Source organism: Passer montanus, unplaced genomic scaffold, assembly GCF_014805655.1.
Source record: "Passer montanus isolate IOZ18808 unplaced genomic scaffold, ASM1480565v1 scaffold2, whole genome shotgun sequence".
NCBI lineage: Eukaryota > Metazoa > Chordata > Aves > Passeriformes > Passeridae > Passer > Passer montanus.
In genome coordinates this window covers 12,833,822-12,857,635 of record NW_024366591.1, presented here as the reverse complement: position 1 = coordinate 12,857,635, position 23,814 = coordinate 12,833,822, and the positions used below count along the sequence as shown (strand labels likewise).

Genomic DNA, 23,814 nt, shown 5'->3' with positions numbered 1-23,814 from the left:
TATTTCTAATTTTTTTCCAAGATTTTTTAGAACCTTTGCAAAACTTTTAAGCTGATTTAAATGTAGGAGGGGAAAGAGGAATGCAGCTGTGTGAACAGGACAGGAGTGCTTGTCTGGGTGTTAGAGCAGGTTTAACCTGGCAAAAGTCATGGATCTACACTGGGTATCTGTTTATCTGTCTCCCCTTCCTCTTGTCAGAGTTGAGGACAAGACTTGGTTGACGTGTGGGTTAAGAGAGTAGAGCAAGATTCATGCTTCTGCAATATTTATAAGCGTTGCGGTCACTATAGAGCACACCACCCTATTCTGCAGACTAGATTCCACTGTTAGAGCAATGACTCAATTTTATGTGACAGCAAAACATTTTTGGTCCATATCTACAATAGTAATCTTTTATTTTTTTTTTTTTTTAAGTATTAGCTGATTTGGCCTTCAACCATTTGGCACTTCAGTTCTTGAACTTTGCAAAACATATTCATTTTTTTCTCATGCATCAAGGGACTCTTAAATGAGGTACATATTTATAACTGAAAATTCAAATTCTAAAGTGTGAATATTGGCCCCTTATTGTTTTGCAGAAAGGAAGGAGATGGTGGTTGAATGGGGGATTTGGAAGACAAAAGGCATTGATAAAATGTCAAATAGGGAGAATATATAAAAAGTAGCAGGACCATTCAGGAAGTTTCAGAGGCTTTGCCTGTAGGAGACTGTAACCTTCTGGATGTTCTTATATAAATATTTCACAGAATTTAAAAGTAACAACGACTTCTTTGATTCAAGAGATAATAGCAAACATAAAGCCAGACAATAGCTTGGTCCTTCTGTGAATATACCGAAGCTTTTGCCCCAGCAGGAGCAGGCCAGCTGACCCACTTTAGAAAAGCATATTTCCCCCCTGATGCTTAAAAGAGCAGGTTCTGTTGGCAGAACCTTAACCATTGTAATCGAGACTGAATGTGCCAAATTTCAGAGTTTAAAGCTTTCAGAAAGACTCAGCACATTGGGAACATCTTTCAAAAGTTTTAGGAAAGGGTTCTAGCAAACAAAACTGTAGCTCTTCCCAAAAACAGTTATGTTAGAAAGCAGAAAGAGATTATTTCTGCATTTCTTATGAGACTAAACCTTCTGTAAATTATTTCATAGGGGTACTGCTGACATCTGGAAAGGTTAACACCTCACAGTAGTCCTTGTTTGGTCTTTGGTCATTAATTTCCAGGAATGGCCTGGAGCCACCAATAAGATAATAAATAAATAATGTAAACCTTGTAAGCGTTGAACTTAAAGTATAGCAAACTCTTATTAAAAACTGTGGTTGTGCAATAAATAGGGTCAGCAGTATTAGTTAGCTATCTGGGAGGACAAATACCATTACTCCAAACATCCCCTCCTCCTCCTTCTTCCACCCACTTTATGTACTGAACATCATGTCATGTGGTCTGGACTCTGCCTTTGGTCACTTTGGGTCACCTGTCCCAGCTGTGTCTCCTCCCAGTCCCCCATGCACCCCCAGCATTCTCAGCAATGTGGCTGTGCAGAAAGCAGAAAAGGCCTTGGCTCTGTGCAAGCTCTGCTCAGCACTAACAAAAACAGACCTCCATTATCAGCTCTGTGTTCAGCACAAATCCAAAACTGTTGCCAATAAAGAAATCCATTTCTGGATTGCTTTCTCCTGTATTAATGTTGCCACTTGGCCTGCTGAAATTAGAGATACATTTACTATTGAAATTAGAGATACATTTAAGTGAATAGCCCCAGTTTTTAGGGGGTTTAAGTTCTGTATGACTTCTGCAGATAAATCTTCTTCAAGACATGGAATGAGATAAAATAATTTTAATTAAAATCTTCTGTTTGGACATTAAATAATCATGCTGGCATTGTCTTGCTGGGATACTTAAATAAGACATCTGAGTCCACACTTACACATCAGAAATACACACTTAAATTGATTGCCAAAGGATGGAGATTTCAGAAACTTAATTATATTTCTGTCAACCAGGCAGTTTATAGAACTTGGCCATTCAAATTTGAAAACACTGATCAAATTTTTTCACAACGCCGACAATGGTTTGATACTTTTTAGAAAAAAAAATGTAAACAAAAAAAAAATCTTTTAATGCTTTGGGATTGCTTTTCCTTAGTAAGAATGTGTCTGTGCTCTCTATTAGTACATGGATACAGGTAATAAAAGAGGCCTGGGACATTATCTTGGCTAAAGACCTTCACACTGCTTCTACAAACAGCCCCAAACAAAGGCATGGTTTTGGCCTCTCCAGTTTGTTCTGCTTCTGACACAGCTGAGTGGAAGGTTCCTGAGCAATGGGGATGCAAATAGAGCAGCTTCTGGCCATTCACCCTTATGCAGGAAACCTTGTATTTGTGATTCATCTGGTTCTTGTTCTAAGGGAGGATCCAGAAAGGAGGCTGTCTTCTCCCTGAGTACTCAGAGAAGCATGAACCACTGAGGACCTCAGAAGAGCCCAGAGGCCTGTGGCGCTTTTCACTAAGTGTGGCTGAAGCTACCACATGCCAGTGACAAAAGCTGGATTGCGGGTCTCTCTCATCTCCTGACATTTTACTGATTGCTTTTGCCTTATGAATCTATCTAGAAGCTACCAGGGTCCGGTTGACTCCCTTCTCAGTATTCAGGCAAAGCTGCTCATCAGCAACTTCCCTATTGATTCTCATTTTCCCAAGCTGCTACTGGTTGAGCATCAGATTAAGAGAATCTTGCCTGCTCCTGCCCTGCCAGGGGTGGCTTTTCCCTCAGCCTGAGGAGCAGTACTGGGTGTGAGCGTGCCCAAGTGAGGGATGAGCAGCTCATTTTTTGCAAAACTGGGGGCTTGGTGGGAATTAGACAAACCAGTGCAGGAAAGTCTCTGCCTTCTCACTATCTTGTCTTTCTACTGAAAGTTTATTTCTATCACTTGTAACCTATGGTTAATGCCCAATCAGCTTCTGTTTCTAAACTTTGGGTGCAATTGCCATCCTTAGAGGTGGAAATCTCTGGCCTGGGAGAAGAGAAAGGGAACAATAACTATAATTTTTACAGTTTTTGTTCACTGCTGGGTTTGTTTTTTTTCTGATTGCTACTGTCAAATAGTTGGCTCTCTGAGTTTTGAACTTATGCTGAAAAGGCTTGATCTTTGCAAGTTTGAGGGAGACTCAGAAGAGGCCCCAGCCGCTTGTGCTGTTGCTAGCACTTTCGAGCAGAGCATCAAATTGTATCTTTTGTTCTGCTTGTAGCCACTATTAATTCCAGCATGTTGTGATGGTGGTTAGACTTTTTTTTTCCAATTATTTCTTATTTCAATGTATTTTAAGGGGTTTTTTCCATTATGTTCTCAAAAAGCATGTTAAAAGAAAACAAATAGATAAATTATTCTAATCCATATATGCAGAGGGAGGATGGTGACCCTTCCTTGTCTCCACTGTAACTTTCCATCTTCAACTGTTTCAAAAAAGACTGTCCTGGGTTTTATTTTGCACCTAGTTTTATCAACTACTTTGCTGCAGTAGCCTTTGCTGATTGGCCTGTCATAATTTTGAAGGGGCATCTCATATCCCATTAAGCAGTTTCGAGTTTATTTAACTGTATAGGACAAAAATTACAACATTTTAAAGTGTAAAGCGTACAAAGACTTTCCTTTATTTTGAAGTACTGTTTCAGATAAAGCATGATTGTAGGCAGCAGGAGCAAGGTAGCCTATGAAAACCTACATTATGTTCATATTTTTTGCATATGTGACTGCATTCTTCTGTTCTTATAATGCAGAGAAAAGAGTTTGTGCTTAGACTTGTGGTTCAGAGCAAAGACTACTATAATAGAAATTCTATATTGAGATTTAACTGCTCCATGGATTGTAGTACAACAAAGTAGAAATTCGTCTCTCCAGTGGTGGTTCTAATTTTTTATTCAGCCGTGGCATTCTGTACCATGCTGTTTATTTTGTACTTTCATTCACTCATGGATCTGATAGTTGTGAAGTTGGCAGATGGCTTGTGGTGCTTTTCTAGGAGTGGTTGCATCAATTGCAATGATTAAAAGGCTTGCTGATTTGCTTACCCAAAAGGATTAATGGCAGGCAATGAAGGCTTTGTTTGAAAAATCCATGCCATGTAATTCAGTGAAGGGTCAAAAAAGTAGACTGGAAGTAATCCAGTATTAGAGCTGCATTATAGAGCAGCTTTTTAAAAATCTTACTGACTCAGCAATTGGATGTTTCTTGATGAGGTCTGAACTATCAAGGAAAATGCAGCTTCACAGTTTTCTCAGTCATTGCATGAGGATAAAGTTCAAGTTTTTAAGCAGGTCAGCACCAGAATTGAATGACGTGTAAAACTTTGGAGAGTTGCCCTGCATATTTTGTCTCTGTAAAAAATCAGAAATGTGAAGTACAGCTGTATGACCTTGACCTGTCCTCTCCCACATATGTAATTTAAGCATTCATAAACTGCTGATTTTTTTTTTGTTGTTGATATAGTCAAATGCTTAGGCAGACCAGACTGAGCACTTTGGCCTGCTGCTTAGCCTTTCATAAGTTACTGTGATGGGTTCCTCAGAAATTATAGTAGCAAATTGCAAACTAGAGCCTGCTATAGTAGTAGACTATTATATTGAAAGTTAAATGTCAAGTATGCAACTTATAGCCCAGTGAAGAACAAATTCCTTTGGGAATTCATAAAGCTGGTCCCAGTTCTGAAAACCATTTTTAAGCTCTATGCAATGATCTGTGAATAGGAACAAAGCTATCATATCAACATTTTTCATGCTCATTCTCTCTTCAGCCCTTTGCCTCTACCATCTTGGTTTTCCGGCTCTGAACAGAGGCAGCTTCCTCTCAGTTGTGCCTCTTGTCAGATAAGCAGGGCACTCCCAAGCAGTGAGTTTCAAATATTTTCAGGCTGGGAAGGCATGGGTCCTGCCTCTGACAGCAATTTTGCTAGCTGCTGGATGTCTCACCAAGGTAGGCTTGGCTTTGGCTGCCTGATGTGAGCATCTCTTTTCTGTCAGGGAAGGTTGCCTTAGTCATTTTTAGATTTGTTCTAAACACACCAACTGACTTTATTTGCTTGGAGAATTTAGGTGGCTGTAGTTGCATGCAAGATTAGGTGGTAGACACCTGCCCACTGATTAAGGTGCTTCTCCATATCCGTTTTGTCATTAGGCAATGGAGTTGTTTCTCAACTATGCATTTCTGAAAATGAACTAATACGCCTGTTTTGGGTCTCTAGCATACTGTAGGCAGTTGATGTATGCTGTCATGCAGACACAGTGCTGCCACCATTCCTTCTGCGATTCAGCTGAACCTGGATATTGGTATTCTTTCTTAAAAATAAATTGCATCCCTTCTATTTTTTTTTTGCCTCATTAGATTTTCTCAGTTTTGGCACTTTGGGCAATCTCCAGGTATTATTAACAAGACGTTGAACTAGGTCCACTTGCTTTTTGCTTCCAGCCCTTCCTTGTGATACCTTTGCATTTTTAATCTTACTTGTGTGGTCAGAAACTACAGCCTGATCAGCATGGGGGCTGTTCCTGGGCAAATGAGGATCTCCCTGTAAAGAACTGATTCTAAATGTCCTTGAATATCACTTTGACATTTCTGTCCTTTAGATTGACCAAGAGTTGGTCTTTTATTCTCTCAGAATTCTCTCAGAGCTGCAAATAGCTTTTCAGTCCTAGGTAAGCTACAAACATTTTCAAGGTTTAGGTTTTCTTCTGTTATCAAGCACAAGACATACATATTTTAAAACAAATGTTGATCTTACCTGAGGTATGATTCTTCTCAGTCATATGCAATGCATCTGCACAATCAGCTGCCTCTATGTGATTGCCAACAAAAATACATCAAGAACACAGGAATCAGCTACTATCAGACCGTTCTCCGCTGGTTCTTTTCACCAGGAGCCATTTTTAAAGTACGGAATATTATTCCGATTTCTTTCAGTTGTCTTTATTATATCTGGAGTTTCTATTTTTGCTGCTGAGATTATTTTCTGTAATTTCATTTTCTCTCTGGTGCTAGTTGCTGTTTAGATATCACTTTGGACAATTGTGTTTGAGAGGTATATCCTTATTTAGGGGTGCATTTTCAGTCACCTCTGCTTAAATGGAGCAGATGCTTCATTATGAGATCTTCCTGGATCTCATGAGAGATCTAGAGAAGGAGCAGAATTATGTAAAGCTTCAGTTATTCTATCAAGTAATATTTTTAATGATATCAACCAGATTACTCATCCTGAGTGTTTTCTACAGATTTTGCGGCCCAACTAGGAAACCTGTCCTTTAGACCAAAGATAAAATGGTTAAATGTGCCCAAAAAACCCTAAGACCCTACTGAAAAAGAAATAAAAAATAATTAGGATTCTAAATTTAATTGAAATTATTTCCACATTCTTTTCCTTTATTGGCTCTGCTAGATTTAAATCCAGGGATTTTAAATATGCATGTTTTCCATATTTTCTCACTATACACTGGAGATTCTCTATGTAAGCTGTTTTTAATTAGATTTGTGGTTAAAAGAAACTGCCTTTGTCCTATCTGAGCAACTAGATGTGTTGAATAATTTTAATGGCACTCTCTCTCTACTCTATGTGTGTGATCATTTAGTATTTTTTTCCAAGCTGTAAAAGAGACAACCAAAATTAGCTTCTATTAATAGAGGTGTGATAGATGTGATTCTGATCTCACACATAGTAGATGGGAATCAGCCAGTGAATAAGCATCTGAAAAGTGAATGAACTTAGGATGCTAATTTATCTAAAATTTAGGATAGCTTCCACAACTAAATAATTTTCCTTTTGGTTAATCCCTTCAGATGTGGGCAGTTCAGCACACAGATATGTTTTTCCATTTGCACAGTATCCCTTTCCCAGAGGAAAGCTTGGTAGTATCTTCCTGGGTTGCTAGTGTTTTGGCCAATCCTGGCTTTGGACCACAATCTGGTATCTCATTTTGGATCTGTGTAACGTAATGATGAAAGAGAGGAATTCTTAGCCTTGGCCTAATGCACTCTGCTTGTCTGATGGCATAATAATGTGATGTTCATTATTGGAGCTAGTTGGTAACAACTTTATATGAGATGAAACCAGCGTTTGGCTACAAAACAAGGCCAGCCAGATATTTTGGGGTTTTTTTAATAGATCACAAGATTTTTGAAGGTATCTTCAGTACCCAGTTGCAGTGAAGGACTTTTCCTAACCTCTGTTCTATGTCTGACTATATGACATTAAAAAGCAAAAAGCCCCACACCACTCCACACTCACACACCATTCCTCCTTGCCCCAAATTAATTCTCCAAGCTGGATATTTACAAATTGGGAATCTGTACTAAACTTGGAAACAACCTATTTTGACTGTATAAAGAGACAATTTTTCAATAACTGATGAAAATCAAAAGCTAAAATATTCTACTACTTATTAGTGAGAGGCTGGGGATGCGGTTTTTTGAGAGAACTTTCAAACAGGGAATAGAAGTCAAAAAAAAAAAAGAAAAAAAAAGAAGAATCACAGAATCTTTTTCCTCCTTTTTTCCTTTCCCAAACTAAATCCAGATTACTCATTTGATTAACTCTTTTGGGAAAAGGTAGCTGTTAATATTTGCCACTGTAAGGTATAAAATGAGATTTGTATTGCAGATGAAGATCATAGAACTGGTGCAGTATAATGACAGGTACATCAACTTCAGCTGAAGACCGTGTGAATCTTTGTGTCTGTTGCCCTGCTCATGAAAACGATGTGTTTTTGTAACTTTTCCAGAATTGTAGTCTCTCTCTCCCCTTTGCAGGTAGTGGTATCTTGTCTGCAATAACAAGATGAAAATCGACCTATGATTTTTGCCTCTTGCTTTCTGCTGGTTATTGTGTCACATTTGCAAGCTCAGCAAGTTATGTGTTTTCAAAAGAATAGTTTTGTATGGTATTTTAAAAGCAGTGATGGCTTCAGTCTAATTTGGAGTGGGTGACCCTGAAACTGAAAGGATAATTTTTATTTTTTTTTGGTAAAAACTACCATACCATAGATGACTTTCAATCAATAAAACAAACCTATTAAACAAAGTCGCTGACACAGGTGGTAACTGGTTTCTGCCAAACATCCACAGAGAAAGTGACTTCTGTCATCACAACATGATAGTGACTTCTGTCATCACAACATGATACAGAATAGGCTGCCTTGTGCATTTCCTTTGTGAAGGAGTCAGGCGAATATCTTTATAATGCTGTTGAAGAAGAGATTACATCTCTTCACCTGAATTGGTAGCTGTCATAAGGTTTTCCAAAAACTATAACATAAATCTTAGTTTTTGATGATTTCTGAGATTGAATTCAGTTGAACTGAAGCCTTTATTGCATTGAATCACAATGAGAGTCAAGGACCAATGGACATGAATAAGAATTAAAGAGATGCAAGAAAATAGCCCCAATAAAAAAGCTCAGCACCTGGATGCCACAGTTAGATTGAGTCCTGAATTGCCTTTGATGGGTTTCTCAATCTTGTCAGTAATGATGGTCTCCCATGGTGCCAGCAAACCACGAGCAATTTTCTGCAGTAGCTGCTGTGACCAGATTGTATTAAGATGAAATGTTGTCAAGAGACATATACAAAATCTTCTCCTTGCTTGTGTCTGATGCAAGGAAGAAAACCATCTTTCTCTGCTTGGTGAAGCATAGAGATCCTGCCTCAAATCAAGGCTGGAAGAAAATATGTTTGTGTTTCACTCACAGGCTATTTGTATCTTTATTAGAGACAGCTTTTGTAACTGGAATAAAATTAAATTGTACAAACTATTTTTAATATATTAAACAGCATTTGGTCGTGTATGTGGATATATTATCAACAGCGATGTTTTTCAAAGTAACGTAGCCTGGTAGGAACATTTTTAGATAGTGTTGTATTGTGCCATATGCATGCTTTCTGTACATAATTTAAATTTTTTTTTCTTAGAAGTAAGCCAGACTAGCAGTAGATGGATAGAATAGGATATTTCAGTTGGAAATTATCATCTAGTCCAAATGCCTGACCTGTTCAGTTGCTGAGGAGGAGGGAGAACAAAATTGTTTCAATGCTTATCAAGGAGCGCTGACAGAGATGACAGGTATCTCAACATCACAGATGTTCAGTTCTGTAAAATCTATTGCAGTCTTCCATTTGAGACCTTTAAGATGATGGAAGTTCAGAACTAAACAGTTCTCTAGTGGAAATTTAGGTATTTTAAATTAAAAATAAATATGAACCAAATTATGCCAAAATCTGGAAACAAGGGGAAGTCATATCCAATTAAGTTTAAGTAGGAATTCTTGGGCAGCATTTTGGTTAAGGTTTGTGTTCTTGTAATTTCTTTTGCCAGTAATGAAAGAGACATACCAGCAGATACTGCATACAAAACAGTTTCTGGTCATAACTGGTAAATCTGAAAATTTCTATCTTTATATAATTGTGAGGGTTATTACTTTCAATTTTAAGTGGATAAAGTGTATAAGCAGTCAGGTGTAGCTGAAAGTAAGGCAACAGTTCTAAATCATTTAGACATATCATTAGCTGACAGAATTAATGGATACTTGAATAATTGTCATGAACTCTTACGATGGTTATTTAAATAGAATGAACTCATAAAGCCACTGGAGTTCTTCAAAGTTGTTAGCAAGTATGTGGGTAAGGGATATTGTTAGAATTTCCAGGTGGCTTTCCAAAAGATGACTTCCAAAAACTTTTAAGGAAATCAAGTGACTAAAGGGTTGCTGCCTATACAGTCCCTTTAGTAGTCCAGTAGTGGATAAAAGAAAAAAGAAATAGAAATAATGAGACTGAATATAGATATGACCACGTCTCTTTGTGATATTAAGGTTAACTCAGCATAGTAACCACAAGGTTCATCAGCAACCAGCTACAAGAAGAACTTACAGAATCAGTGACTGAGCAGTGAAATGCAGATGAAATACAATGTAAACAGATACAGTGATGCAGGCAGAAATTCAGATCTAGTCAAAATCTGAAGTAGGTAGAAATTCTGACACAGGCCGAGCTTCACACAGAAAATGAAGGCCTTGAGCTCACTATTAGTACTCAAGAGGACAAACACTGGCCTGGCCAAGCTGAGAACATCTTCCTCTATAAGAGGGGGCTGAACTGAAGCCAGCAGAAAACATGTTTGGAACATTGAAAGGAGGCAGGTTTTGAACAGCCATGTTACCTCTTGAGGCAGAATAAAAGTTCTTATGTGTTACAGCTAAGGAGCTAAAATTGCCCTAAAAATAATTTCTGGGATAGTTCTCTCTCTCTATGGGTGGTGCCACAACATGGCCTCTTTTAGTACCAGCAGATGAAAGCATAACCACTCTCTGTGGCTAGCACAGAGAGCTTCTGAATGGTGCTACTGTCAGCACCTTTCACAAGCAGCCATATAATAATACTGACATACTGTGATGTGTTGCTTTACTGATACTGTTTTCAGTCTTGCAAAGATAAAAAAGACAAATCTCTCAGGTACTGTGCTGCCCTGCATGAGAAAGAGGCCTCAACTCTGAAGCTGAATCTCTCATGGGTTGATGAGGTCAGCTGAACGAACAGGATGCTTCTGAAGTGGTGAAAGGGAGAAATTGCTTTTCTGAACTCCTGGACCTAAAAGCTGAGACAGGATAAAGTGAAATGAAAGAGTTGAAAATATGAGAAATGCACCAGCCAAGGTGATTGAGGTTGATGGATACATGTGAGCAAAGTGCAATAATAGCTCCCAGTTAGAAAATCCCTGAAGCTGCATGACTTAGCAGGAGTAGGACGATGTCAGTTTCTGAGTCACGGGCTTGAGCGAGATGTGAGTAACTTTTAGATCTCTGCCAAAATGAGTGCCTAACACATAAACACAGTTTATGTGTATTTGAGTAAGTATGTTGGAAAGAAATTATTCCACAGAGTTTGTGAGGCTTTTTCCTTTCACTACAAGATGTCACAGCTTTACAAGTGCAAACTCAGAGAAGGAAAAAAAAATCACTATGTTTTTTTTTCTTCCTTTTATTGTGTCAATTAATTTTCTGCTAACTGAGTGGAAGTAATAACTCATCTTTTCATATCAATATCCCAGTGCATGTCTACTCTCTGGCAGGTCTTAAAACAATAGAAAGTGTTTGCTGGGTAATGTTGCTTATTATCATCTTCTGAGATTGAGTCCTTCAGTAATTTAAGTTGCAGCTTAGACAGGCAGTAATTATTTACTTCACTAATCAATTTGAGATAACTATTTGGGGAGAGATGTACACACTTAAGGGCTCCTAGTATAACCTTTATCCTGCAGGTATACAGCATATAAAAAAAATAGAATGTAGCAGGTGGGAATGCTAGACCTCTGGAAATTGATGAAACTTGTGGCTGTTCATCCTGAGAAAATATGGTGATAACTACTGTTAAATATGATTTTTTTTTAATATGTTGCCTTGATTGAGTAATTGTTCAGTTAGGAGGCTTAGACTGGTTCATGTTGGTTCTTGTCATGGATGCAGGTAGTATTTGTATCTCTAGCTGACAACGTTCATTTAGTTCTCTCTGCTTTCTGCATCTCTGGTTTTACTTGTGATGTTTCTGTAGGCCCACTCAAACTCTTCATCCCAGTCTTGTCTTGAGTAAACAGTCTGCCTTTCCAAGTGGAAAAATCCCATCCAATACCAATTCCTTGAACTGTCTACCTTAAACTACCCATATTTTCCATACAATTTTTCTGTCTATTGTCCTTTATTAGCCATTTCATTCTGAAGCTACTTAAAAAAAAATCTACAAAGTTTTTTTTTTTCTCATTCCCCTTCAAGCCAAAATTCTATTTTCCTTTTGCCTGAAGCCTCCTGATGTTTTTTCCTGTGAATCATTCTTCATACCATGCCTAGATACCTTCCACTTAAAAACATCCTTTTCCATCTCTCTTCCAAGAGTTTTGTTTATTCCCTTTGTTTATTCTCTCCTTGGAAGCTCTGATATCTTTCTTCTTTCCATATCTTATGGTTACCCAATATATTTACATGTTTTTTCCTCTCATATGTATATTGCTGTATTTTTCTGGTCAAGATCTCTTCTGTTGTAAAAATGACCTGCTTGCTTTGCTTTCATGTATTGCCTTTGTAATTCTCTGCCTCAACTCACTGGGTTTTCTTCTTTTCTAGTCCTTATATTCTTCTCCATATCTGAGAGGGCACTTATATTTTCTCATCCTGTGAAAGACTTTCTATCCTTTGCTAGCTCTTTTTTTTTTTCATCTCATCTCTTTTTGGGTTTCCTTCTCAGTCATACAGAATGTAAGCTATGGAAAATGGTATTTTTTTAACAGCAGTCCTAAAAAGTGAGACCTATATTTCTCATTCTCCTTTGTGGCTTTCATATTGTGCATTTCTAGAATAAAAGGATGGGCCTGTTCTCTCATGAAAGTGTAGCTGCCTTTTTAGGGCCTTGGTATGAGTAGAATTGCACTTCTGAAAAGCTGAAGCAGTATGTGCTGTAGTTAGTGCCCAGCCACAGGATCAGTTTGTGGATCAGAAGATTAATTTGAACCATTTCTTACAGTGAGATGAGTTCTTCGGATAATGGCTAACCTCATTTAGAACTTGAAGCGAAACAATTTATGTGAGCATTAACAAATAAAGCTTTGCAACAACGAATTGTCACAGAAGCATTCTGATATTACCTCCAACAGTGCACAACCTGAATGCTGAATCTGTAGGACAGGTACACATAAAAATGGTTGGTCAAGAGATTAAACTTCTCTGTCAGGTGCTCAAAAGATATTAGCTGCCTAACATCTAAAATATCAGCTGTCAAAGTCCTTAAAATCCTGCTTCTTGAAGCAGCATGATCCAGAGGTGTGGAGCTAGGGTGAAAGGAAAAGTTATCACATAAAGGACTCTGAGATGAATGTGTATTGCATTGTCTTAGGTCAATTCCACTTTTGCCAAGCTTTCTGTGTGCAAAAGAAGAAATAAATTAAAGTGGAATAAAGATTTTAAAATGCATGCTAGCTTAGAATTTAATTTGATTTATAACTGGTTACAGTCCATTCCGCACCAACCCGTCGGAATTTTGGGTTTTTTTCATAAAAACACACTGTTTTACAACTTTTAATAAGGCTGCAAATAACAGAAGACTGTCTATTCATGTAATAGCTTTTAAATATTTGCATCCTTTTTTTCTGAAAATGTATCTAACTGCCTAATTAGAAAGGCTAATTTCTTCCAATGCTAATGCATCTAACCGAAAGCAAATCTTCTAATGCTTAGTTCTTTAAAGTCTTTAATCTTCTGTCGTATTTGTAGTTGAGTGAATCAAAAGGTGCTTATTAATGGAGGAGCAAGTGTAGAGAGGAAAAAGTTCCTGTCACAGCTCAAATATAGCAAGTGTCTCCTATATTCAATTTTCAGTATATGACTTGGGAATAGGTATTCTGTTTCTGAGGGGGAATTTCCTTGGCTTTCATGGCTGTAATCATTCATAGTTCACACAATCTGCAGTCACATAGGAGGTGTTCTTGACTTCACTTGTCATGTAACTGATGGAAAGGTACTGTAATATTTCCAGGGAATCTGTAAGGCAAATGCTGAATATCTTACAGTAATTACAGAAAAACCTAAATATGTTTTTGTCTTCATCTTTTAAAAACTTTCATAACAATCTATGTCTTTCCATTTCAGAAATATATTGAAAAGACAACCTGTAAAAAATGGCTAATTTTTGAGTAGATTTTTCCCTTGGTAAGATTTTTACCTGAGCAGGGTCAGACAAACATCAGTGTTTCTGCAGTTAATACTGAATCGACTAATCATGAAAAGCAAGTGAGGATATGTCCTGCAAACATAGCATGACTTTCTCCCAAGCTCCCCTCCCTACTGCTTCCAGGCTGAGGTGCCATTCAGCGGGCACAAACAGGGAGAGTGAAGAGCCCAACACCTGAGCTCAGTGGTGTTGGTACCTGTGCATTCTCATGGTTAAAACATCATGCCAGTTTCCCATGGAGCTGTCTGACTCCAGCTATTTATTTATTTCATCAGGGGTTAGCTCTGGCCATTGCAACCTGAGCAAGAGTTGTTTCCAGATGGAGTCCAGTCTGTGTTCTGCCTTTTCATAGAGGAGGTCAGAAAATATGTGGGCTGGGGAGGGTGTACCCCACGACTTTTGGGATGATTCCTATCTACAGAACTGCTGTGTGAGGCCATAGCACCTTTCAGGCATGGGATGGGATAGAAGCACTGGGGCCAGATAACGAATTACAAAGCTGCTTATCTGATCATCTTGAAATGAGTTTCTTGATGTGTGGTACATATGGATTAGTTCTGAACATTTTATGCAGCAATATCAAAACCAAATTATTTTTTTAAATTCTCCCTGTAGTTTCTTCCATTTCTGAAAATCATTTTTGGCTCATGCATGCCAAGTACATGCATGTCAATTTAGCACTGTGGTGAAGTCATTATTTCTGCTTCATACTTCTTGCTCCTGCCCAAGAATTTCATTAGTACTTTACATCATAACATCAACCTGCAAGTTTATGTTCTCTCTAAACCTTTTCCAGCCCCATTTTCCAGAGTTCAGACTTCCTGTTCTGTTAGTGTGAGCTGTATTTGTGGTTCCTAGATGTGCTACCTGCCCAGTAACTGGTTTCTATGCACTACTTCTCCAGATCAGAATTTACAAGCATTCTTTGTGTAATTTGAAAAATCAGCAATCTTGTTTGTTGGAGGTTTTTTTATTTACTCCTTCATGCTTTTAAAAAAATTTTGGAGGGTTGTCTTTAGTACTGAATATTACAAAACTGCACTTTCAGCATTTTGAGAATCATTGGATATTATTAGATAATTTTATGCCTTGTGCACTGGTATTTGTCTAGTGTTGCACTATTTTCTAGTTTGTAGTTAATGTGATTATAGTTGAATCAATACAAAATTCTAAGAATATCCCAGGTTTGTAGTTACCAATTTATAACCTCTTTAAATAGTAGAATTAGGTATGGCTGCCAAGACCTTCATTATACAACCACAAATGTAGTGTTTAACTGCATTCCCATCCTCTAGAAATCAAATCTTTGGCAATCTTTTCTTTCATTATGCACGGTATTCATCATACTTCTTTGTTTGCCTTTGTTGGATAATGAAATGCTAGACTGCCTTCAACTTTCTTAAGTATCCTGAATATTAAGAGGTTTTTATAAAAACTGGTAGTAGTGGTTAAAATAGCTCTGCACTCATCTCCATAGAGTTTTGAGAGGTCATTATAAAAAAAAGAAGCCATTTAAGTAATTCTTTTCCCTAGTCCATACTGTGTATTTATAACCTTAATTTACTGACACGGTGAAAAAAAAATCTTTCTGCATTCTCATGTGATGAGTACCACATTGTGCTCTTTGTAAGTTCAAGTATTACTTGAATATTTTAGTCTCATTGGGATGTCATGAAATTTTATCATTTCCATTTGTAATTGAAGTTTTTACAATTGCTAAGTATTCTCATGTTACTATACTTAAAAGCCTTTTTCATAATGGATGTATACCTGCCATCTGTGATTTTATTCTGGTTGATCTTAGATTGCATTCCCATGTTTCTGATAACATCCATCCTACTAAATAATTTCCCCTTGCTTTATCATTCTCCAATTTGGCAAACAGCCCTTGGGGAAGTGGTGATAAAAAAAGAGAAATGTCATCTAGTTGAAACCTATTATGTGTTCCAGTTCAGTCACTGTGTAGTTGTGCTGTAATAAAGAACATAGCTCATTTTTAGGTTTACCAAAGCAGTGACATATTTAAAATTTTGTTGTTTGCACAGAATATTAAATGAGTTTCTAAAAGCCATGAGAGGAGTAGCTAAAAAAAAAAAAAAAAAATCACAAATGCAAGGATTTTTTCAGAATGAAAAATACATGTAAAAATAAAATAAATTTTAGCAAAGCAACCATGTCATTTTTGTCAAAGAAATTACATAGTCCTCTTGGAGATAGTTAAGGTGTGACATAAAAACTGTGTGTATCTTTTGAAACAAGCTTTTATGACCTTTAACTTCAGTGTAATTAAATTGCTTTCATTTTCAAACCCTTTTCTAAATATGCCTGTATCAGTAGGCCAGGCACATTTTGATTCACATTGTGAATCAAAATCATATTTCTTTTTGCTCCCTCTGTAAGTCAGGTGTTGATATTTTCTGAGGAGCTGTTTGCTGTGCAGTTGCTGTGCCGGAGCAAGGCTGAAGACATATTACTGTGGAGTCTGTGGTTTTTTGAACATAAATGGAACACCCCTCCAGCCTGCTGTGACGAATTTCCTGCACAGTCATGTCCTTGAATCACAAGCAATCAGTGAACCATGGTTACAGGAGAAGATTCTGGGAAAGAAACCTGGGGGATAACTACCTTTTAGAGGAAAAAATATAAGCAATAAAACTATAGCTCAGATACCACACTCAGCTCCAGGTTAATTGTGGAAATTATGTGTATTGAACCTGCCACAGGATCTTGGGCTTGAAAAGGCACATGTCAGTAGCAATGCTTTTAATCTTAAATGATACAAGAATTGTCCTACTGAATTAAAGATGCTTTCATTCTTTAATGGACATGGAATAAAAACCTACCTGCAGTTATTTTATCAGGAGATGAATACCTTGCAGTTAGTTACTCATGCCAAAAAGCTAAACATCTTGGATATCAAAGTATATAGATTTAATCCACTTTTAGGAACTCCTGTAAAGAAATTAGGAAATTTCTGGATGCGCATCAGGGCAAAAATCTCTAGATCTCTCCTCTCTGTTGGATAAATGGAACTAACAAGAACTGATACAAGAGATAATAACCGTAGAGGTGGTATTCTACTCACAAAAATACAATTGCTTATATTTTTATTGCATTCCTCAAAGGGAGCTGGTTTTTTATGCAAACAAGAGCTGATTGGACATCTTCTTGTTCTAGTTTTTTAACATTTTATTTTATTTTTAGGTTATTTCAGCACCCATTCCCAACAAGTTTCCATTTTGATATGGACTCCCATTAGAAAAAGAAGGACTTAAAGTCAGGTTTTTTATATACTGAAATAAGGTAACTTAAGAGTAAAGATGAATAAAGATAGGCCCAACAAAAAGCAAAATGTTAACTATCGAAATACAAGGCTGCCATATTTTTTTAAGAACAGGTCATTTGGGTAGAAGATTATTGTGGAAAGTAGCTTTAAAATCGAACCTGAAATACTGATAAAATCTTTTCATTTCATTCTTTCAACCCAAACAGAAGTCTCTCAAATGCTCCTTTATTTTTATGTGCTCTTTCAAAAAATACTTGCCCAGTAGACCATAAAAATCTTAAGTGACACTGTAGTTTGTTAGTGTCTTATATATTATTAATTATTAAAGTAGCTGTGTTGTCCTCTATAAAGTAGTTATCCATCTGAATAATTGATAACATAATTGGTTGTGTTTATTCCTATTACCTAGGGGCTTGTCTATTTGCTGTTTTAACATGGCTGTCTAGAAGGAGGGTATTGATAATAGGTAAAAGAGTTTTTAGTGGTTATTGAGGAGGATAAAAGTGTGTTATACTGATTTTTGGTGAAGGATTGCTACATATTTCTACAAAAACTATGCTATACTTGTGTTTCAGGGAGGAAATGTCACTGTGATTCACCTTGGGATATTATAATATACAGCAGGGGGTTAGGACATTTTTGCATTTCTTTCATTTTTTTTTTCAACCAAGCAGTTGTTGACCTCTGTCCCTTATGCAGTGGCTTTGTCTCACAGCACACGTAATCACACAGCACTCTGTTTCCCGCATCTCGGATCAGACAGCAGCATGCAAAGCAGCTTAAAACCAGCAGAATGGCTGTCAAGGGATCAGAGTGGAAAACCACTAAGGCTAGGAGGAGGGGAGTGAGGATGAAGAGGGACTTGAACTGGTCTCATGATACATGTAATGCATGGCAGCCATTCTTGGGTCCTTCAGACATGGCATATTTTTGGCTAACACTGTGAGAGCATTATAAATTGTGAACAGGATTTACATGGGCATTGTATAAAATTTTCCCTGGTTGTGTGGGAGGATTGGCTGTGGAGCACCCAAGCAGTGAGCTGGGTCACCCAGCTGATTGCTGAGCCTCCAGTCCATACTGCAAAGTGCAGTTTGCTGTTTGGGCAATCCCACTATTGCATTTAGACACCTGCAGAAGGTAAGATGTGGTTTTTAAACTTGCTTATAAGCAGCAAGAAGAGCAGCCCATGTAGTTAAATTCAACTCCTAACAGTCCATAGGGAACATGGTGAGTTTCTATTCATGCTTTGGCTTACAGGGTCTTTGACCTGGGAGGGTGTTGTATGGAAAAGGAAGCAGCTCTTTGCCTTCTCATAAAAATTGAAAGTTGTTTCAGCATGGCTGTATGAAATTATTAAGAAAAATATGAAGGAAGATATAGATACTATGGAGAGAGGTTTAATTGTGATGTTCTGGGAGGGGAGTATTGCACTAACAGCTAACAGTTGAGACCTTTCTCAGCTTCTATATTAGATTGCACAGAATAGATATAATATTATGGTTTCACAGTACATTTTTGTGAATATATAAAGACCACAAGGTTTGGAGAAACTCAAGGTGTCTACTTCTTTGTAAAGCAGTGGAGAACCCATTGCAAAAACTTTTTAATGGAGATGCTTGCTTATTTTTACATGTTAACAAAAAGCTACCACTTCTTCTTAGTAAGTGTCACTGTAGGAATGGAGAAGTTTGCTCCTAAGACTCCAATTTAAGCCACTGTCATGTTGAATATATAACAAAGGCTGGGCTGGTTGCCTCCCAAAACTACTTGGTCAGCAAAACAAGTACCGCTTCCATTCTGTGCCACAGCAGTGGAAAATAAATGCCTGACAGTTTCTTCAGGACATGTAAAATGCAACATCTGAGAGAGTATCTATATACAAGAGCATTCATTTGTCAGAGAAATAATGCTTTATCTAAGAAAAGACAAAAAAACTTTAAAATCACAGAGTACAGCATTAACATCTGGTTTAAAGTGTGTTAAGAGCCAACAGCTCAATGTCAATTTGGTCTGACTTTACGGTATTACTTGCTTGATTATGGCTCTCACTGGGGGAGCCGAGCATTTCGATATCATCCAAAGCCCCTGAGAATGATTCAAACCAGCTGGTATTCTCTATATTACATAATTACAAAGCACGCGCCGCCGTTTGGCAGACTGAAGAGGCACTGGGGGCCCACTTCTCAAAATATTTACAGCCTTTTATTCTTCTCTAAACAATCATTTGCATAGTAAAAGTGATATACAGCACACAAATGTGGGTTTACTCTATTTCCACTTTCTCAAACTTACCTGGAAGTGGCTCTGTGTAGCAGTGAGTAGACAGAAGTGAGATGGAGCCAGCAGGGGTAAAGGCTGTAATATTTTTGGGAAAAACTTCATGTTGACTCGGTCAGTGAAAGATGGTGAATGTTTCAAAGAAAACTTGAAAGATGTATAAATATTTCGCCTATGTGAAAGCATATAATGAGATGCCTGCCCTGGAAGTGGAGAGGTTAAGAGACTAGTAGAAGCTGCACATCAGCAAGCCAGTCAAGACAGGTTGCTAATGTGTAGATGAGATGCAGTGGCAGCATTTTGTTAAGAGCTGTGTGTGTGCGCATCTTTAAGAAACATATTTTTGATTGTGAGACTGGTTTCTTTCTATGGTCAAGTTGGTAAAACTGTTTTGTCTAAAATGAACAAAAAGCCTTGGAAATTTTCAATAGCTGAGATGCTGGGGGAAAAATAAAGGGAACAAAACAAAAAATATGTTGGAATTTCTATTCTTATGTATCAGTCTGATCGATTTAAAGTTGCAAAGGGATAGGAGTGTAATTAATGTTTAACTATTTTCTCCCTACCACACCAAGAAAATACATACACTTCTTGTGCATACATAACTTTTGAGTTACAAACTTCTGTCTGATCTTAGCACCCATAGCTTCCCATCATGCTATGTATGGGAGGCATTGCACAATGTAGCTAAATTGCTTTAAAGCTCCAAATTCTTCTAAAGTTTTCTCTTATTAAATTCACATTGGTACAAGGGAATCACATATAGCAATGTTAAATGATTGATTAATTAATGCTTAAAGGTTTCTATGCTGTGCAATACAGGTTTGCTTTTTTTCTCTTTTGTAATGGTTTTAATGAAGAGATCATTTAAAGTTATATTGTGCTTAGTGCTAAACCCAAGGTCCTTTGTCTTTTTATCCACAAAAGCTTAAAATTTGATTTGAACCAAACTTTTACACCATATGAAATGATTTTGAGGTGCAAAAGCTAAAAGCGAGCTTAGGGAAATTTTTAGAGACACTATAGGGAGCCTGGTATTTACATACTGTCCAGGATCTGAATGGTAAACCATTGATATGAACAGATATCATTCTTTGTAAATCTCTAGATCCCTGTGGGGGATATTATTATTCAATTTCCACACAGCAAGGGTTACTGAAACTAATTTTTTGTGCTTGTTTGTTTCCCACTTTCAAGATGTTTTCTTGCATTGCATAATTTGGACTACAAGTGAAGGGGTTATAAGTGCAGAATCAAAATGAGAAATGTAGTGGCAGTCTGAGTGGGCTCCTGTAAACAGCTGGCTGAACACAGTGGCACAGTGTGGCAGGTGTCACTGTGTAAACCTGCACACTGCAAACCTTACTGAATTCTGAACTATGGTTTTCTGTCTGGTCCACTGCAGAATTTGACTGAGTGCCAGTTAGTTTCACAGCCAGCTTCCTAAGACAGGGCAAAGAAAGGATGCTGCTGTCACATGGAACAATGAGACAAACACCTTCATCATGCAATGCCATGTTAACTTACCAGAATAAGCAGATCACCCATTGCACTATTTCTGAATTTAGGAATACCACCAGAGTATCTGCCACAGGAGATGCTAGAAAATTTATTTTAAGCCTGCTGAGCAGCTGGAGATGAATTTGTGTAAGAAAATACCTGACTGCATTTTAATGTATGCTGGTTTTTCAAGTGCTGCATGAATGCTCAAATAGGAAAACATACCACTGACAGTTGCTTTATAATTCCTCTTGTCCCTTGGCTCTCATTCTTTACCATTCTGCTGGTTTTGCTTTGCAATCTTTCCTGTGCAGAGACAACATCACAGAGGAAAAAGTGAATTGTAGGGAAAAAAGGGTTCGCTTATGACAAAAGTGATCAATTAGCCAACAGAAATACCACTCTGCAGAGCCACATACTTACAAACAAGGAAGAATTGCTTGGGAATTTGAAGCCTGGGGTGAGCAGCCTTCTCTGCAGTGATCATGAATAGAGAAGTTGCAAGGCTTTAACAGGAAAAAAAGCAGGATCATAACACTGTGCTTAAGAGAACAGGCTCTAACGTGTTGATGGATCTTCTTGGAATAACTTAGTGGCATATGGCCCTGGGTAGAAGAGGTGTCCAGGAGAGTTGGTTGATTTTCCAAAATCTCCACTTTCAAGCTTGGTAATGGTCCTGTATAATGTGCAGGAAGTGCGGCAATGTTAGCAAGGAACCTGTGTGGGTGAACAAGGAAGTTGTGACAGAAGCCAAATACAGTAAAAGAAGGTAACAGTAAAGAGGTGGAAACAGGGGTAGCTGACTGAGCAGGGAGATAGAGACATCATCAATTGTACAAATCCATCTGATTCAGGAAAGCCAAAACTGTAGGAAATAGATGCAAACATAGAATAAAGGCTTAGCTCTGGAGTCTCACAGATTAATTTCTGTTCAGAAGTGGATCTGTTTATCCTGGAATCTGTTATCCTAATAACAAAGCATAGAAGGCAATCCAGATTTTTTTTAATTTATCCCCCCTAAATAAAGTAACAAGTACACAACAAAGCATAGAAGGCAATCCAGATTTTTTTTTAATTTATCCCTCCTAAATAAACTAACAAGTACACGATTAACCTCTTTATGAGAAAAATCTAATGTTTGTTAAAAACTGCAGCCTATGGGAAGGAATCACACTGGAGGAGTCCATGGAGGAGGAGGACGGACAAAGGCAAGGACTCCTCTTTCTGAGAAGAAAGCAACAGCACTAATAATATGTGGTGAACTGATTGTAACCCTCAGTTTTCCTTGCCAGCATGGCAGTACAAAAAATAAAAAGGGCCTTAGCTCTGTGCAAGCCCTGCTCAGCAATAGCAAAACATCTCCTCGTTATCAACATTGTGCTCTGCACAAATCCAGAACACAGTTCCATACAAGCCACTGTGAAGAGAATTAACTCTACCCCAACCAAAACCAGCACAGCCCCATCCCCCATCTCCCTACATTGCTGTGGAAGAGGAGGTAGAGAATCAGGAATAAAGTTGAGAACCTGGCACCCAGCCGTGATCAAGCCACCACACAGTGTAAGAACACTTCATAATGGAAGTCTGATTTCTACTCTTAAGACATCCCTTGAAGAAGGCTGCACATAGATCTCTAAGCAGGCAATGGTTCCTTGCTGCTGTAAAGTTCTGTGCTGAACACTCACCTTCCTGAATGGGCTCTGATCTGAACAGCAAAGTGTGGCTTTGCCTTTCACACTGACACTTCAGATACATATGTACATAGTTTAAAAATGGATGTTGCACAAGAGTCAGATTTAAAACTGGTTTCTGTCCACTTGCTTGTAGGTTTGGCTCCACAGTCAGTGCAGCTTTCAAATAGTCAGACTTTTCTCTTTGTCACATTTCCAAAATAGTATTCATTTGGAGTCTGACTTTTTTTTAACACTTCTGCTCCCTCTCCAGCCACATTAATAAATGTGTGACACCTGGTTCCATCCTGTATGATGATGATGTTGTTTATGGAAACTGGAGAAGGCAGTGGTAGCTGGAAGCCCATCTGTCTTGATGTAGATAGACCTTACTAGTAGTTACTCAAGGCTGGCTGAAAATTCTATTAATTACATACAAGTATTTCTGTCTCCACAAATCTAAAATATTTTTTAGTCTATTCTGTGTTCTAATGACTTCTGAAACAGAAACTACAATGAAAAGTAGCCGTAATCTTTTCTAGTGATAGAGATAAAGTAGATAATGACTTGCAGGTAGAACAGACAACATACCTCTCCAAACTTATGTAAAACAGTGCTGCTGCTTTGTTCTTTGCTAAGTTTAAATCCATTTTTTAGCTAGCAGATTCAATAATCTGTGTGGTGCTACTATGTAATTTAATTATATTTAATTATATATAATATATTGCATTCAATACTATTATTAATAAAGTTCAACAAAAAGAACAGTATTGTGAAAAAGAAATAATATCCCCCATGACAGCTCAAATAAGTAAGTGACCCTTATTCTGTTGAAATATGCATTGTATCCTGATGTGATTAACATTAATTCTGTTTGAAAAGCCTTTTCACCTGTTATAAGAGAATAGGCCTTTCACACATGGTTCAGTTTCTTCTCCTGGCTTTAATAATTATATTTATTGGGTACTAATTGTTCTCCTTTGTAAAAAACATGCATGGTAATTTTTGTGCATATATATTAAGTTGAATTGCCTAATTTCTCAGTTCTGTAAAACTGCACTTTAAAAGTCTGTACATTCTGCAATAGGAAAAGAATTTCTGTGCACAACTAGTCACGATACTCAAGGTGGATAATGCAGCTTGTGTTCTTCTGAGTAATATTTGTGCAACCTTTAAAATGTTCAGTGTGCCATTGTTTTAAAGTGTAATTGAAACCTTATCTGCTGAAAGTTTCTAAGAAACACTACTTTAAAATTTGTCTTAAGCCATTGAAAGTGATATCTCTTTAAAATGCATGTCAGCTAGCATTTTACTACTTGAAAAAAGAAATAAAG

The 23,814-nt window shown here is 37.6% G+C and overlaps 1 protein-coding gene across 1 annotated transcript in view; it reads left to right on the top strand.

Moving 5' to 3' along the window:
* The window catches only part of LOC120501343 (SAM and SH3 domain-containing protein 1-like), a 532,792-nt gene that overhangs the window by 156,963 nt on the left and 352,015 nt on the right, over positions 1-23,814 (top strand).